This window comes from Lynx canadensis, chromosome E3 (genome assembly GCF_007474595.2).
Source record: "Lynx canadensis isolate LIC74 chromosome E3, mLynCan4.pri.v2, whole genome shotgun sequence".
NCBI classification, from domain to species: Eukaryota; Metazoa; Chordata; class Mammalia; order Carnivora; family Felidae; genus Lynx; species Lynx canadensis.
The window spans coordinates 3,882,977-3,894,854 of record NC_044318.1 but is presented as its reverse complement, the minus strand read 5'-3'; positions in this window follow the sequence as shown (position 1 = coordinate 3,894,854).

The following is an 11,878-nucleotide window of genomic DNA, read 5'->3' as shown; positions in this document are numbered from 1 at the left end:
AACTAGAGTTGCTGATCTCGTATGGTCTCTCTCCTGCAACCCTGGAACCTGGGGCCAAGTGTCCGACTTGGTCTCAGCTCATGATCTCACGGCTTGTGTGTTCGAGCCCCATGTTGGTCTCTGTGCTGATGGCTCAGAGCCTGGAGCCCTGCTTGGGATTCCGTGTCTCCCTCTCTCTCTCTCTGCCCTCCCCACTCGTGCTCTGTCCCTCTGTCTCTCTCCAGAGTGAATAAACATTAAAAAAATTAAAAAAAAAAAAAAAAAAAGAAGAGAGAGAGAAGAGGAAGCCTCGTGCCCAGAGTAGTTTCAAGCCTCTTGGACACTTGAGGAGAAATCTGGAGCTTCTGGGAGGGCACAGAGCAGGCCTCCTGTAAACTCTGCACCTGCTTGTGACCTGAAGTAAAGCACTTCCCATCACCTGCATGGGGCGTGCAGAGTACTAGAAGGGCTGTGTCACCCTAAGCTTGGCACCCTCCACCCCCTGCGAGCCCTCCTCAGTGTCACACCTCTGAGCCTGCACAAGTCCACATGTGCCCTTGTCCCACTGAACAACTCAAGTCCTCGAAGTTGTGGCCTGTTCACTTCCTCTTAGGGAAGAAGCGTTTCCTGCCAGCCTCGTGCCCGTGGGTTATTCCCTCATTTTCACAGCCACGTGTTCAGGGCCTCTGCGTAGAAGTGACACGGCAGTCGGTGGCTGCTACCAATGGTGACTCGTCCATGACCCGTGCGCCCTAAATCTGCTGAGAGCATTCTGCCCAGTTCCCTGCTGGGTGTTGAGCATTTAAAAATACGTTCATCCTGTCTCTTTCATCATGGGACAGACTCTCAGAATTTGAAGGACAAAGTAATGAGAACTGCATTTTTGAGCTCTTACCAAGTGCTTTAAAAAAAATTGGGATGTAATTCACATACCATAAAAGTCACCTTTTTATTTTTTCACTTTTCCCTTTTTTTTTTTTAACATTTATTTATGATTTTGAGAGGCAAAACAGGGCGTGAGTGGAGGAAGGGCAGAGAGAGAGGGAGACACAGAATCTGAAGCAGGCTCCAGGCTCCGAGCTGTCCAGCACAGAGCCCCAAAGCAGGGCTCGAACCCACCAACCGTGAGATTATGACCTGAGCCGAAGTCAGACGCTTAACCGACTGAGCCATCCAGGTGCCCCAAAACTCACCCTTTCAAAGTGTTAATTCAGTGGATTTTAGTATGTTCACAGAGTTGTGAACATCAGCACAATCTAATTCCAGAAAATTTTCATCATCCCCAGAAGAAACCCCTGTAGGTTCACCAGTTGCAACAAATGGACAGCTCATGTGGACCGCTCATGTGGGTGTTGAGGATAGGGAGGCTGTGCATGTGTGGGGCAGCGGGTGTGTGGGAAATCTCTGTACCTTCTGCTCAGTATGGTTTATGAGCTTAAACCTGCCATAAAAAAAAAAAATAGAATAGAACAAAACAAAGCCAAAAGGAAACCCTGAGTCCACTAGCAGGGCCTCTGCCTCCTCCCTCCCCCCGCCCCTGGCGACCACCAGCCTGCTTTCGGTCTCGATATTCTGGGCATCTCCTGTAAATGGAAGCATACCATCATGACCTTTGGTGTCTGGCTTCTGCCACTGAGCGCCACGTCTTTGAGGTTCATCCACATTGTAGCAGGTGTCTCTATCCCATTCCTTTTTATGGCCAAATAATATTCCACTGTGTGGCTGGGTCAGAAGTTGTTTATCCCTTCATCCATCCGTGGACATTTGGGTTGTTTCTACCTTTTGCGGACAATCCTGCAATGCTTTTGTGAAGGAGAAGGCTTTCAAACTAAGTGCTTTTTGAGGAACACCTCATTTAATCCTCATAGAAACCCTGAATGTCAGTGCTGGTATGTTCCGCCTCCGGATGAGGCTGCCCAAGGTTCGAGAGGTGAGTCAAGGTCACACAGCTGGAAGCCCTGGGATTCTCCCGCTCCTGGTCAGCAGGATCCCGTGATGCCTGCGAGGTGTTTCGGTCAGTTTCAGCGGAGCCTTGCTGAGGACTGCCCCTCAGTAAATGCTGCTGACTCTTCAGGGGCCCTGCAAACCTCAAGCAGCACAGCGCTCTGTGATCTGTTCACCTGCTCTGGGGACGCAACCCGGGGGTTATGGGACGGTCCCGACTCCCCCAGATTATTCCATAGATCTGGGACCAGGCATTTCCCCTGTTGCTTTCCTGGGGGTCCTGGGGCTGCCTTTCTTGGATTTAGCACATAGACCGTGTTCACCTGCTGGTGAACTTTGCTTTTCCCACCTTCCCCTGTGGCACGGAGGTAAGTGTGCCAGTCAGGCGAGCCCAGGTTCAAGTCTGCTCTGGCATTCTGACTGTGTGGCTTTGGGCAACTTTCTTTCTTTTTTTTTTTTTTTTAATGTTTATTTGTTTTTGAGAGAGAGAGACAGAGTGTGAGTGGGGAAGTGGGGGAGGGACAGAGAGAGAGAGGGAGACACAGAATCCGAAGCAGGCTCCAGGCTCTGAGCTGCCAGCACAGAGCCCGACGTGGGGCTCGAACCACAAACTGCAAAATTACGGCCTGAGCCAAGCTGGACGCTTAACTGACTGAGCCACCCGGGCACCCCTTTGGGCAACTTTCTTCACTTGTCTGAGCCTGTGCTCGTTGGTAGTGGTGGATACTACCTGTGGACTTAGTGATATGGTGGATGAGGACTGACCAAGGGAAGGGAGATGAGGCACTCCCTCTGTAGCCAGCACCTCACACACTCGTGGGAAGGGACAGTCTCCTCTTGGTCCTCACTGCACAGGCAGGCTGGCAGCCAGCCCAGGGAGTGGACAGGGAGCTTTGCGTGTCTCCTTGCCCCTGGAGCTGTGGGAGGCTCCTGTGACTGAGTTCTGCTCAAGGAGGGGGATGTCAAGGCCGGGCCTCCGAGGTCAGGACCCCGCCGAACCTTCCCGTTTGCCCGTCTGCCCTCTTCCCGGCTCCCCGCCCGCTGCTCTGGCAAACGCACCGCAGGGCCCAGTGCGTTCTCTGCTGGTTGCCTGGGTACGGTCCTCAGCCCCTTCCCCAGAGCTGCAGCACAGACCTGCTGCCCCCTGGCCCGAGGGCTTGGATACCGGCCATGACTGTGGACCACCCTAAGTGGTGGCCCACGGCATGAGGCAGGAAGGGCAACGTACTGAGGGGATGTGCGCCAAGGACGAGAGGACATCCTCTGGCCTGGCCGCAAGAGTGGAGCCTCAGGGTCCTGCCAGGGAAACCCTCTCTTCTCACTGCTGTTGTGGCTCAGCCTTTCAGCCTTTCCTGGCCCTGCCCCTCTCCTCCTGCTTCTCACATAGCAGCTTCTGAGTTACTGGCACCACCCTGTGCTGCTGCTTTTGCTGCTGCTGAGGCCACTGCACCAGACGGAAGTTAACCCCAGGTGTGCTGGTGCTGGCAGCCACGGCCGGCGATGAACAGCAGGGGCTCACTGGCCGGAGGTGCTGGAGGAGGAGACCAGCTGCTTTGCTCCAGCCTGGTTCCCCTTCTGGAGTGTTCATCTCTTCTCCTTCCTCTCTGTCTGCCCAAATTTGAATCCAAAGCCTGTCCTGACCCCTGGGAGTTGTTTCTTCCTTTGGCTGTCTGGGCAGTGAAAGTTGATCACAGAATGTGGCTTCTTTCTCACCGTGTACTTGACCTTGTCATTTGACGCAGATCACATTTTCTTCCTCGCGGCCCCATATCCTTCACCACACCCAGGTAGGCTCCTCTCTTGCACCTGGCCTTATCTGGCCAGGTGAGCTCTCGAGTCCTGAGGCCACTGGGAGAAACCATCCTTGAGGCCGGAGCGTGGGCGGTCGTGAGGGGTCTGAGGGAGCCAGGCGCTGGCTCTGACCACCTGGGATGATCCTGGACAAGTTCCTAGGCTATCACGGGACTTCAGGTGCCATAGTGAGGACCAGACAGAATGGGAGTAAAGCCACCAGAGCAGCAGCTGCCACAGGGGGCACCGGCCACTGATGCACACATACACACACGTGGTGCCTCTCCACACGCTGGGCTCTGAAACCACCCTTCCCCGGGAGAGCTGCTCCTGCAGCCACCCATGTCTGCCTTTCACCAGAGCAGGCCTCTGTCCATCCCCTGACTTGGCCCAGCCCAGCCCATCCTTTTCTATCCTCACACGGGACTTAAATCCTGCTTTCTGTCCCCCACCTCTGTTCCACTCCTTCGGATAAGAGCTGGCTGCCAAGAGGATGCTGGATATACTCCCGAGCTCAACAGCATCCTCATTTGTCCACTTCCTGTGCCCTATGCTGTGTACCTTTTCCTTGAACCCCAAATACTCCTTCCTGGATTTTTGTGTGCCTCTGCTCAGCCTTTCCCCTCTTGGTTGACTTGCTCTCCTTTTAATGTTGTCCAGAGGCCCCGAGGGCCCCGTCCCCATTTCCCCCTGAACTCCCCAGTGGGAAGGGCCCAGGCTAGGTGTAAGGTCCCCACATTTCCCTGGGGGAGGGGAGGAGTCCCTAACAGAGTGGGGGTGGGGGTGGGTGTGAAATTTCCCCATGTAGTGTGAGGGAATGAGCTGGGTGCTGACCGGGTCCAGGACAGGGCGCACTGATGGAGGGAGAGCGGGGGTGAGGGCAGGAGCCCGCTCCAGTGCGCTGAAGTGTCAGGCCTCGAGACACCAGGAACCAGAAGGGAGGTGGGATAGGGGGTGCATGCCAGAGATGGACTTCTGCCCCAGCCCCCTTCAAGGGCTTGCTTATGAATCAGATTTAGCTGGAGGAAAGAAAGCAGGCATTGGGAGGCCAGGGCCTTAAGGCACATAGACAAGCCTGGAGCCCTCTGGGTCTGCAGGGCCTTGGGGGTGTGGGGGAGGCCGGTAGTCTGCCCCTCCACCCCAGTACCTACCTTGTATTCCGCCAGGCTTGCACACAAAGCGTCGTGTGGGCCGGGCGCCCCCTAGTGGTTGGGGGACTCTAGCCTCGTTGACCTGGAGATCTCCCTGTCTAGGCTAGTAAAGGAGACCAGGGCATTGGGGAGATACTGGGCTTTGCTCCAAACCCCAGGAGGGCCGTCTGACTCTTACTCGGCCTTCCTGGGAGCATTCAGGATCTTCTCTGTGCAGGGACATTTTTGCTTCTAAGGAGCCCCATCCCTGCTTTCAACAGCTGGTATCTACCCCCCACCGCCTCGCCCAGCAGGCCAGGGCTCAAAAGGCCATCTCGTGCATTCCCCAGCTCCTGGGCGTATTTGTGTAGAGGAAGAAGCCTCGAATTAGGGTTGGGACCTTAGGTTTCTGTTTGAGTTCATCTGCAGTTCTCTAGATATCCTTAGACAAGTCCCTCAACATTCTCGGGGCACCTCTCTGGTGATCCCTACATCTGTGGTGGCAGACCCCCAGGGACATTTGCCCTTGGACCCTCCCCTCCCATTGAGCGTGGGCGGAGCCTGTGCGGACGGTGTAACTCCCATGATTAGCTAGCTCATGTTGTATGGCACTGTTGACCCTGAGATAGATTAGTCACGAACCCCTTATTATTTTTATTACAAAAGTCTTTTTTATGTTATTTTTGAGAGAGAGAGTGATGGAGGGTGAGCAGGGAGGGGCAGAGAGCAAGGGCAATACAGAATCCAAAGCAGGCTCCAGGCTCGGATCAGGAGCCCTTTAATAAAAAGCAGAGATTTTGGGGCGCCTGGGTGGCTCAGTTGGTTGAGCTTCCGACTTAGCTCAGGTCATGATCTCCAGGTTGGTGAGCTCATTCCCTGCATCGCGCTCCCTGCTGTCAGCACAGAGCTCGCTTCTGATCCTCTGTCCCCATGTCCCCTGCTTGTGCCTCCTCTCTCAAAAATAAATACATAAAACATTTCTTTTTTTTTTAGTATTTATTATTTTTGAGAGAGAGAGAGAGCGAGAGAGAATGAGTGGGGGAGGGGCAGAGAGAGAGAGAGGGAGACACAGAATCTGAAGCAGGCTCCAGGCTCTGAGCTGCCAGCACCGAGCCTGACGTGGGGGCTTGATCTCACGTTTCGTGAGATCATTACCTGAGCTGAAGTCGGTCGCTTAACCGACTGAGCACCCAGGCACCCCAAATAATAAACATTTAAAAGCAGAGACTTTTCTCTCCGCTGCCTGTAGAAGACGAAATTAGAGATTCAAAGTGAGAGACGGGTCGTCATAAGAGACAGCTTCTGTTGCTCAGCCATCTGAGCTGAGGGGCCACAGGGCAAGACATTGAGGGGATGGCTTCTAGGAGCTGAGCCGGTCACCAGCCAACAGCCAGCAAGACATTGGGGACTTCAGTCCTATAGCTGAGAGAAATGGAATTGCACCAACAGCCGGTGAGCCTGGAAGAGGACCGGAGCCCCGATGAGATCGTAGCCTTATATCACCTGGATTTCAGCTGGTGAGACCCTAAGCTGAGAGCCCAGTCATGCCTTACCTGGCCATCTGACCCTCTTGAACTGAGCGATGATAAGTGGGGTGCTCTTTAAGCCAATACGTCTGTGGAAGCTTGTTACACAGCAGAAGGAAACGAACACATCCTCGGTCCAAAGAGAAGAGAATTCCAGACACAGGCAGGATAAAAAATTTAAAAATGAGAAAAATCTGGGGCGCCTGGGTGGCTCATTCAGTTAACAGTCTGATTCTTGGTTGCAGCTCAGGTCATGATCTCACGGTCGGGATTTCAAGCCCGAGTCAGGCTCCAGCTGGCAGCGTGGAGCCTGCTTGGGATTCTCTCTCTCCCCTCCTCTCTCTCTGCCCCTCCCCCGCTCACTTTCTCTGTCTCTCAAAATAAATAAATAAACTTAAAAAAAAAGGCAAAAATCTGTCGTACCCCCCCGCCCCCGCCCACAGGTGCTATGTGGGGTTCAAACCTGCAACAGCCGTCCTGCTGGCTGCGGTGCACATCCCACATCCCTCACGCAAGCTTCCAGCCAGCCTGGGATGAGAGGAGACAGAGCAGTGTTTGCTGTGACCAGGGCTATGCTGGGGCACTGTCAGCGGCCAGATCCCGCTGTGGCTGAAGAAAGGCACTCTGAAAACCCACTGCGGGGGCCGGGGGCGGGGTGTGATTTCTGGAACTCCCTGGACTTGTGGGCATCTTTAGGGTCTGTCTGAATAACAGCTGTATTAGATAGGATTCACATACCATATAGTTCACCCACCTCAAGTGTACGATGGGGTGGTTTTTAGTGTATTCACGGAATTGTGCAACCATGACCGCGATCAGTTTTAGAGCATTTTCATTACCCGAAAGGAAATCCCCCTGTACCCTTTAGCAGTCACTCCCCCTTTCCCCCTGACTCCCCCTTATTCCCGGGGAGCCTCTTTGTCTCTTTTCTGTCTCTATGGATTTGCCTGTCCTAGGCATTACATACAAACGGAATCCATGCTGTAGTATGTATCTGTACTTCACTCCTTTTGTTGTTACCTTTGAGATATAATTCACATACCCTACAACTCACCATTTAAAGTGTACAATTCAGGGGCATCTGGGTGGCTCAGTTGGTCGAGTGTCCACCTTTGGCTCAGGGCGTGATCTCACAGTTCATGAGTTTGAGCCCCGCATGGGGTTTTCTGCTGTCAGCGTGGAGCCTGCTTCGGATCCTCTGTCTCCCTCTCTCGCTGCCCCTCCCCCCCTCAAAAGTGAATAAACAGTAAAAAATACAGTGTACAATTCAGTGGTGAGCACACTATAACATATAGGGTTGTCCAGTCACTATGTTGTGTACCTGAAACTAATGTAACTTTGTGTGTCAACTATACTTCAGTAAAAAATAAGTGTACAATACACTGGTTTCTAGTGTATTCAAAGAATTGTGCAACCATCTAGAATGTTCCATTCTAGAACATTTCATCTTCCCCAAAGAAACCCTGTAACTATTAGCAGGCACTCCCCATTCCTCATCCTCCCAGCCCCTGGCAACCATTCATCTACCTGCTGTTTCTGTGGATTTGCCTATCCTGGATGTTTCACTTAATGGAGTCATACACTCTGTGTCCTTTTGTGACAGCCTTCTCTCACTGAGCATCATGTTTTCAAGGTTCATCCATGTGGTACCACGTATTGGTACTTCATTCCTTTTCATGGCTGACTAATACTCTTCTGGATGGATAGACCACACTTTTTGTATTCTGTTGCTGACTCATTCACCCCTTCCACCTGGAATTTGGGGGTGGGGCTGGGGGAAGGGGAGCAGTGGGAGAGGGAGGGAGCTCGGTGGGCTCATGTTTGATAACATAGAAGGAGGGCCAGTGTTCTGAGTTGTCCTAGGCCATACTGCACTCACGGCTCTTTGCTCCAGGTCAAGCGGGCCCCCTCCCCATGCCTGCTTTCCAGAGCACTATGTGCCCAGGGTCTGCAGCCAGAGTTCGGCTGCAGGTGGGACAGCTGTCTGTGAGCTCTGCAGATGATGGTCTGCATTTCTAACACAGATCATCCACTAAGCAGTTATTTGATTCCAGTCTTTACAGAGACCCCCCCCCTTAATTTTTTTTTAATGTTTATTTTGAGAGACAGAGAGAGAGACAGAGCATGAGCAGGGAAGGGGCAGAGAGAGAGGGAGACACAAAATCTGAAGCAGTCCTCCAGGCTCTGAGCTGTCAGCACAGAGCCTGATGCGGGGCTGGAGCTGGTGAACCATGAGATCCTGATGGGAGCGGGAGCCGGGAGCCGAAGTTGGATGCTTAACCAACTGAGCCACCCAGGCGCCCTGACGCCCCGCCCCTTTTAAAGGGCAAGTGGTCTGCAGGCTGATGGTCATACCACCTGATCCTATGTGAAGGCATCTACTGTAAAGCACAGCAAAGAACCTTCCAATACACTTGTTCCTTTTCACCTGTGGCAGATTTTTAGCAGGAAGGGAGAAAGAGCTCGCGGTCCCTCTGTCCCTCCCCTGCACGTCACCACCAAACCTGGTCGTTCTCACAGGTCCAGCTCAGATGCCTCTGGCTACTGCTGCCCGTGGCAACCTGGCATCAGTGATAACGGCAACTACCACTTATTAATGCTACGACGTGCCGGGTATCCCAGACTTCTTGCAATAGCCTGTAAGCTAGGTGCTGTTACAGCCTCTTTTACAGATGAGTAGAACGCGGATTCTGAACCACACCATACGGCTTCTGGCCCTTTCTGGAATCCTATCATCCAAAAAGCAGGGAGTGTGGGTAGACAGAGAAGGGGTCCAAGGACTTTGGCTGTGGGGGTGTCCCAGCTGCCAAGCAAAAAAGAACTTCACGAAGGTCACATATAATGAAGACAGAAAACAGCTCCTGGGAGGGGGCACGGTGACTTCAGCAAGAGTGGTTTTCCCAGACAGAGTAAGGAGAGAAGGGGAGAGGGAACGGAACGGAACACCCACTTCAGGGAGTTTTGCTGTAAAGAACAGCAGGGAGAGAGCGGTAGCCTGGAAGGGGTGGAGGGTTGTGGGTGTTTTGTTTTGCTTTGTTTTTTAAATGGGAATCACACAGCTTATTCTCAGTGATGGAAACGGTCCAATAGAGGGCACACGGTGAGGACTGTAGGAGAGCTGCGGGGGAGACGTCTGCAAAGCATCCTCCTGGAGGGGTTCTCCATGCACGGACAGGGCACGGACCTTCTTCCAGACAGGGGCCGGGGACCGGATGGCAGGTTACAGGTGCAGATAGGAAGGCAGAGGCAGCAATAGGAGCATGTGGGGCTTCTCTCCAAGTCGGATCCCTGTTCTCAGAGCAACAGGACCTGAAGTCCTGAAGCTGAGCGAGGAGAGGAGGTGGGGAGGTGATGACGGTCTTGAAAGAGGAGAAGGTGGGGGGAAGAAGAGACCTGGGTGATAGAAGGCTCCACTGAGGGGTTTGAAAATAAGATCAGTCAGCTAGGTTGTGGGATTTCCTTTTCTCAAGGGTGTTTGGCTGAAGCGAGGGGGGTGGGGTGGGGAGCAGGGCAGGCGTGTTAGGCACGCAAGGGAAGGAATGCATTGAGGGGCTGTGAATTCTAAACTGGGTAAGGAGGGAAGTGAGACCATAAAGGGGCAACGCATCGGCAGGGTCTATGGGTCAAGCAAACTATAGCCCACGGGTCAAATCTAGCCCACTGACCATTTTTCTCTTTTATTTTTAAAATTATTTTTAAATGTTTACTTATTTTGAGAGAGAGAGAGAGAGAGAGAGAGAGAGCGAGAGCGCGCACACAAGCAGGGGAGAGGCAGAGAGAGAATCCCAAGCAGGCTCTGCACTGTCAGCATGAAGTCCGATGTGAGGCTCGATCTCACAAACTGTGAGATCATGACCTGAGCAGAAACCAAGAGTCAGAAATTTAACCAACTGAGCCACCCAGGTGTCCCCATTTTCTCTTTCATTATGGTAAAAGGTATATAGTATAAAGTTGGCCATTTCCACTGTTTTATTTTTTATTATTTTTTGTAAAATCTTAATTCCTATTAAGAGCCTCTATTCTCTCTCTCTTTTTTTTTTAAATTTATTTATTTATTTATTGGGGTGGGGGAGCCCATGGGGGAGGGACAGAGAAAGAGGAGACAGAGAATCCAAAACGGGCTCAGAGCTCACAGCAGAGAACCTGATATGGGGCTCGAATTCAGGAACCATGAGATCATGACTTGAACCAAAGTCAGATGCTCAACCAACTGAGCCACCCGTATGCCTCCCCCTGCCACCATTTTAAAGTGTACAATTCAGTGGCAACAATTATGTTCCCAGTGTTGTGCAACTATCAATACTATTTCCAAAATTTTCCATCACCCCAAACAGAAACATACTCCTTGAGCAAGAACTCCCCCCATTTCCTCCCCACCCCCAGCCACCTCACAACCCCCCTCAGGAAACTCTGATCCACTTTTTGTCTCTGTGAATTTACCTATCCTAGGTACTTCATGGTACTGTAATCATACAATATGTGATCTCTTGTATTCTGGCTTAAAAAAAAAAAAAACATTTATTTTTATTTATTTATTTTGAGAGTGAGAGAGAGCGAAAGTAGGAGGGGCAGAGAGAGGGAGGGAGAGAATCCCAAGCGGGCTCTGCACTGTCGGTGCAGAGCCCGATGCGGGGCTCGAACCCTTCAACTGTGAGATCATGACCTGAGCCGAAATCAACAGTCAGACGCTTAACTGAATGAGCCACCCAGGCACCCCTGGCTTATATTTTTTTAAGTTTATTTATTTATTTTGAGAGAGAGAGAGACAGAGAGCACGAGTAGAGGAGAGGCAGAGAGAGAATCCCAGGCCGGCTTCACACTGTCAATGCAGAATCCAACTCGGGGCCCGAATCCAGGAACCATGAGATCATGACCTGAGCCGAAGTTGGACACTTAACCGGCTGAACCACCCAGTCACCCCAATCCTGGCTTATTTTACTTTTCAAGGTTCATCGATGCTGTAGTACATTTCAGCACTTCATTCCTTTTTAACGCTAAATAACATGCCATTGTACAGATAGACCACATTTGCTTATGGTCTCTCGTCAGTTGCGGGACCACAGGGGGTGTGCATCTTTAGTTACTGTGAATAACACTGCTGTGAACACTTGTATGTGATTACCTGTTTGAGTCCCTGTTTTCATTCTTTTGGGTACATACCTGGGAGTGGAAATGCTGGGGCATATCCCGACCTCTGCCAGGGTTTGTATGGCCCCTGAACTAAGAATGGTATGGTCCCCCCCAAGATGTTCACATCCTAAGCGGTGGAAGCTGTGAATAAGTTACCTTACGTGGCCAAAGGGGCCTTGAAGAAGATACAACTGAGGTAAGGATCTTGAGATGGGGAAATTGTCCTAGACTATCTGGGTGGGCTCAAGGTCATCATAAAGGTCAGAGTCTGAGAAGGAAATGTAATAGAAACGAAGGTTGCAGTGACCTCCTGGGGGGGGGGGGGCTCCACCAGCCAAGAAACGTGGGCAACTTCTAGAAGTTGGAAAAGATAAGGAA